Raw genomic sequence first — 6,255 nt, forward strand, 5'->3', positions numbered from 1 at the left:
ATATATATATATATATATATATATATATAATTAAATCTTCATCAGAGTACAAAACAAATTCTGGCCACAAAATAGAGCGAAACACCAACGTCAAAGACCTGGGAGTGATCATGTCGGAGGATCTCACCTTCAAGGACCATAACATTGTATCGATCGTATCTGCTAGAAAAATGACAGGATGGATAATGAGAACCTTCAAAACGAGGGATGCCAAGCCCATGATGACACTCTTCAGGTCACTTGTTCTATCTAGGCTGGAATATTGCTGCACACTAACAGCACCTTTCAAGGCAGGTGAAATTGCTGACCTAGAAAATGTACAGAGAACCTTCACGGCGCGCATAACGAAGATAAAACACCTCAATTACTGGGAGCGCTTGAGGTTCCTGAACCTGTATTCCCTGGAACGCAGGCGGGAGAGATACATGATTATATACACCTGGAAAATCCTAGAGGGACTAGTACCGAACTTGCACACGAAAATCACTCACTACTAAAGCAAAAGACTTGGCAGACGATGCAGCATCCCCCCAATGAAAAGCAGGGGTGTCACTAGCACGTTAAGAGACCATACAATAAGCGTCAGGGGCCCGAGACTGTTCAACTGCCTCCCAGCATACATAAGGGGGATTACCAACAGACCCCTGGCAGTCTTCAAGCTGGCACTGGACAAGCACCTAAAGTCGGTTCCTGATCAGCCGGGCTGTGGCTCGTACGTTGGTTTGCGTGCAGCCAGCAGTAACAGCCTGGTTGATCAGGCTCTGATCCACCAGGAGGCCTGGTCACAGACCGGGCCGCGGGGGCGTTGACCCCCGGAACTCTCTCCAGGTAAACTCCGGGTAAATATATATATATATATATATATATATATATATATATATATATATATATATATATATATATATATATATATATATATATATATATATATATATATATATATATATATATATATATATATATATATATATATATATATATATATATATATATATATATATATATATATATATATATATATATACATACATACATACATATATACACATATATAATTTAATGTTGAAGAGAAAATGCATGAACTACAATGTGTTGTAGATGCACATGCTGCTTCGTGATTATACACGTATTGCACAACATGTTTTCACTATGGCTTTCTCTGGTTATGTTTCATACACATGAGCACACCCTTCATCCCCGTCTACCGTCAGTACCCCTTTGACCCTCACGGCTCACTCAATATTAAAACTGAATTTACTACATATTTTACTGAAGCTATGTCAACAATGCAGTAAAAGCAAGAAGTCGAATGCCCTTTCGAGTGAGCATTTATAATAGGTTTATGGGTGGTTTTAGTCAACGTGAGGCAATAGCTATTTTAAAACTGGTATTTACCAAATACTTGCTTCTCTCCGTCTCCCGTCAATGATTTGGGGGTGAGGGGGGTGACTTGATGCCGGTGAAGGGCTCTTGATGCAAATAATTGGAGCTTCTCCTTTTTCATTAGATCAAACCTGCTTGCACACGCAAGCAAGATGAGTCAGAGAGATATTAGGAAGTATTTCTTCAGTCATAGAGTTGTCAGGCAGTGGAATAGCCTAGAAAATGATGTAGTGGAGGCAGGAACCATACATAGTTTTAAGACGAGGTATGATAAAGCTCATGGAGTGGGGAGAAAGAGGACCCAGTAGCAACCGGTGAAGAGGCGGGGCCAGGAGCTAGGACTCGACCCCTGCAACCACAAATAGGTGAGTAGGTGAGTACATGCATATATAAGTACAAGCAAATATATGGACACGTACACAAATGCACAAGTACTTATTTGTACATACATAGACACTCAAACATACATATGCACATACATACGCAAACGCATACATACACATATGCACATATACACCTAAGCATACGTATGTACATACTTGCATAAACATACACTTAGTGGCCACATTATTTGTACACATTTAAACCTGCTCGTTAACGCAAATATTTAATCAGTCAATCACATGGCAGTACCTCAGTTCCTAAAAACGTTCAGATATGGTCAGAGTGAACATCAGAATAGGCAAGAAATGTGATCTATGTGACTCAGACTGTGGGATAATTGTTGGTGCCAGACGTGGTAGTTTGAGTATCTCAGAAAACTGCTCCTCTCCTGGGACTTTCACTCGCAACAGTCTCTAGAGTTTGCAAAGAATGGCGTGAAAAAACAAGGCGAAAGTGCCTTGATAATAAGAAGGGTTAAAGGAAAATAGCCAGATTGGTTTAAGCTGATAGGAAGGCGACAGTAACTCAAATAACGATGCATTACAACAGTGGTATGCAAAAGAGCATCTCTTCTGAAAGGGATGTGCTACAGCAGCAGAAGACTGCGCCAGGTCCCTCTCTTGTCAACTAAGAACAGGAAACTGAGGCTACAGTGAACACAGGCTCACCAAAACTGCACATTTGAAGATTCGCTTCGACATACAGATGGTCGAGTCAAAATTTGGAGTAAACCTTTGGGATGTGGTGTAATTGGATATTTTCAGCATGAATGTGCAGCCGACAAATTTACAGCAGTTGCGTGATGCTGTCATGTCAACAAGGACCACGAAGAATTCAAGCTGTTCTGGACGCAAAGGGACGCACTACCCAGTACTAGAAGGGTGTACCTAATAAGGTGGCCACTGAGTGTACATACGTACATGCATAAACATGCATACATAAACACATAAGCAAATGCCTACATACTTTTATATTTTGCGGCATCAGTTTTTAGACCGCCATGCACTATTCCTGTTGCGTGCATTGAAATACAAGGAGTTGGGCTAATGGGGTTACCTACCTGGAGAGTGTTCCGGGGGTCAGCGTCCCCGCGGCCTAGTCCAACACCAGGACTGGGGATACCTTTTCCGGATTCCTGAGGCATAAGGGGCTCGGATAATGGGGTTGGGGATTAAGTAAGTTTATTTAGGTACAGGTACACATAAGTACAATTAACATACATAGTAATATATGTATAAATTACCTAGGTTAACCCTCAATAATCCATAAACAAAGTTACTTGTTTATGGATTATTGAGGCAGAGGGGGCTGGCTAATGGGGTACTGGGTTACTTTTCTTGAGTCAATGAGGCAGAGGGAACTCGGCTTTTAGAATGTATTTCTCGGATCATTAATTAATGAGTACGGGAATACCTTTTGGATCAATGAAGTAGAGAGAGCTGGACTTAGAAGATATTATAAGATTTATTCGGATATTTAACCCGGAGAGTTAGCCACCCAAGATGACCCAAGAAAGTCAGTGCGTCATCGAGGACTGTCTGTCTTGTTTCCATTGGGGTACTTTAATCTCGTCCTCCAGGATGTGTAACCGGGTGTAGACGTGTGAATTGCTCATTACTCTATAATTTGTTCATGATTGTAGCCATGTATAAACGTAAGTAAGTAAATTTACTTATAGGAGTCATTGCCTTTGTAACCTGTGAGTTCATTACCTTCGTACCTAGTTCAGCTATCAAAACTTTGAGGGCCCAGTCCCTGGACCCATTTATTTATTTATTTATTTATTCATTTATTTATTTATTTATTTATTTATTTATTTATTTGTTTGAACATGATACAGTGAAGTACAAAGGAATACAGTTATTACAGTTTAACATGCCAAAGCCCCTTGTATGCAGAGCATTATGGGCAGGCTTAAAATTAACTTAAGATTAACTAAGCAATGATATATTCAGTGGTAAAAACATTATTGTAAACAGATAACAATTTAGCACAAATGAGTATTACAAAGACAGGTCATATAGTCATTTACTGTGTTGCTGAGCATTTGTAATCAGTAAATACCTTTGTAACTTGTCATGACTGTGACCAGATCTACCTGGAGTTCATTACCTTTGTAACTTGCTCAGCTATCAAAACTTTGGGGCCCAGTCCCTGAACCCATTATGTGCCTCTGTAATCTTTTGACTACCGCCCACAGGATGGGTATGGGGTGCATAATAAACATATTAAACTAGCAACTAACCCTCATATCCGACATAGACAAGGATGTCAGCCACAGCACCGTGTCTTCCTTTGCAGATGACACCCGAATCTGCATGACAGTGTCTTCCATTGCAGACACTGCAAGGCTCCAGGCGGACATCAACCGAATCTTTCAGTGGGCTGCAGAAAACAATATGAAGTTCAACGATGAGAAATTTCAATTACTCAGATATGGTAAACACGAGGAAATTAAATCTTCATCAGAGTACAAAACAAATTCTGGCCACAAAATAGAGCGAAACACCAACGTCAAAGACCTGGGAGTGATCATGTCGGAGGATCTCACCTTCAAGGACCATAACATTGTATCAATCGCATCTGCTAGAAAAATGACAGGATGGATAATGAGAACCTTCAAAACTAGGGAGGCCAAGCCCATGATGACACTCTTCAGGTCACTTGTTCTATCTAGGCTGGAATATTGCTGCACACTAACAGCACCTTTCAAGGCAGGTGAAATTGCTGACCTAGAAAATGTACAGAGAACCTTCACGGCGCGCATAACGGAGATAAAACACCTCAATTACTGGGAGCGCTTGAGGTTCCTGAACCTGTATTCCCTGGAACGCAGGAGAGAGAGATACATGATTATATACACCTGGAAAATCCTAGAGGGACTAGTACCAAACTTGCACACGAAAATCACTCACAACGAAAGCAAAAGACTTGGCAGACGATGCAACATCCCCCCAATGAAAAACAGGGGTGTCACTAGCACGTTAAGAGACCATACAATAAGTGTCAGGGGCCCGAGACTGTTCAACTGCCTCCCAGCATACATAAGGGGGATTACCAACAGACCCCTGGCAGTCTTCAAGCTGGCACTGGACAAGCACCTAAAGTCGGTTCCTGACCAGCCGGGCTGTGGCTCGTACGTTGGTTTGCGTGCAGCCAGTAGCAACAGCCTGGTTGATCAGGCTCTGATCCACCAGGAGGCCTGGTCACAGACCGGGCCGCGGGGGCGTTGACCCCCGGAACTCTCTCCAGGTAAACTCCAGGTAAACACCAGTCGACTAACACCCAGGTACCTAGTTACTGCCAGGTGAACAGGGACAGCAGGTGTAAAGAAACATGCCCCAAAATTTTGATAGTTGAACAAGGTACAGAGGTAGCACTGCTACTTTTATGGAGAACGGGGATACTAAAGTTAGCTCCGCTGGGTCGATAAGACCTTGGCAGTATCCCAGTGTACCGTCATACCCGTGCGTCCAGCGCTAATAAGAGGATCTTCTCGCTGCTGCTTCTTGTTATATAGTTCTGTGTCATTGTATACTACACTTCACTGGTAAGGCGAATTCATTTGCTAATTCGGTGTATTCTAAATTTAGAATTATCTAATGGTAGTAAACCACACGTTCGTTGGTTTAGTTGAAAACCTTGCTGCTGCGCATTATGTTTCACAGTATGAGGCATAACTTTTTCCGTTATTTCTGGAATCAATAACACATTGCTGGATTTATTGTGTTTGCATTTAACGTATTTGTCTATTGATAGCGGTGATGTTTTCCAATGTCTTCTAAATGTACTTTAAATTACAGACTATCTGATGTATCTAAAATTTTAATTTAAAATCATTAACTAATAATAGTGATAACAACAGTAATAATAATAATAATAATAATAATAATAATAATAATAATAATAATAATAATAATAATAATAGGCAGAATATGTTATGGTATACTTCAAGGACTACATGCACAATAACTTTTCCGATTTTAGTTATGTGCAGTACATGAAGGGCAAAAAAACTGTTGCCACAGTGCTAGTGTTGATACACTGAAACCTTACTTTAATCCTCCTATATGGGGGATTAAAGTATTTTTAATCTGGTATATACAGGTGAAATGCAGTCTTAATGATCTTCGTGCAGTTTATAGACATTAAACCAAACAAATAACATGCCACTTTTTGAGAAGCAACTTTGTTAGCTGGGTAATCTCGGCATACATACGTTGTATGATACATAGGTTTAGCGTCTGTTATTTTAATGTAATAATATTCTGCGCATATACACTTTGAGGTATTTACAGTGTATGTTTTTTTTTTTTTTTATGCTGAGTTTAGAGTCCCGGGAGAACTGGAGAGGTTAGGCATCTCTCCCTACAGTGTTGTCACTCTTTACATAGAAGTTACTTGGTACCTGTGTATTATCAGACCGTCGTGGGTCGTATCTTGTGGAATACCATCAAAGAACTCCAATGGAAATAAGTCAGATGATGA

The sequence above is a fragment of the Cherax quadricarinatus genome, chromosome 42, assembly GCF_038502225.1.
Source record: "Cherax quadricarinatus isolate ZL_2023a chromosome 42, ASM3850222v1, whole genome shotgun sequence".
NCBI lineage: Eukaryota > Metazoa > Arthropoda > Malacostraca > Decapoda > Parastacidae > Cherax > Cherax quadricarinatus.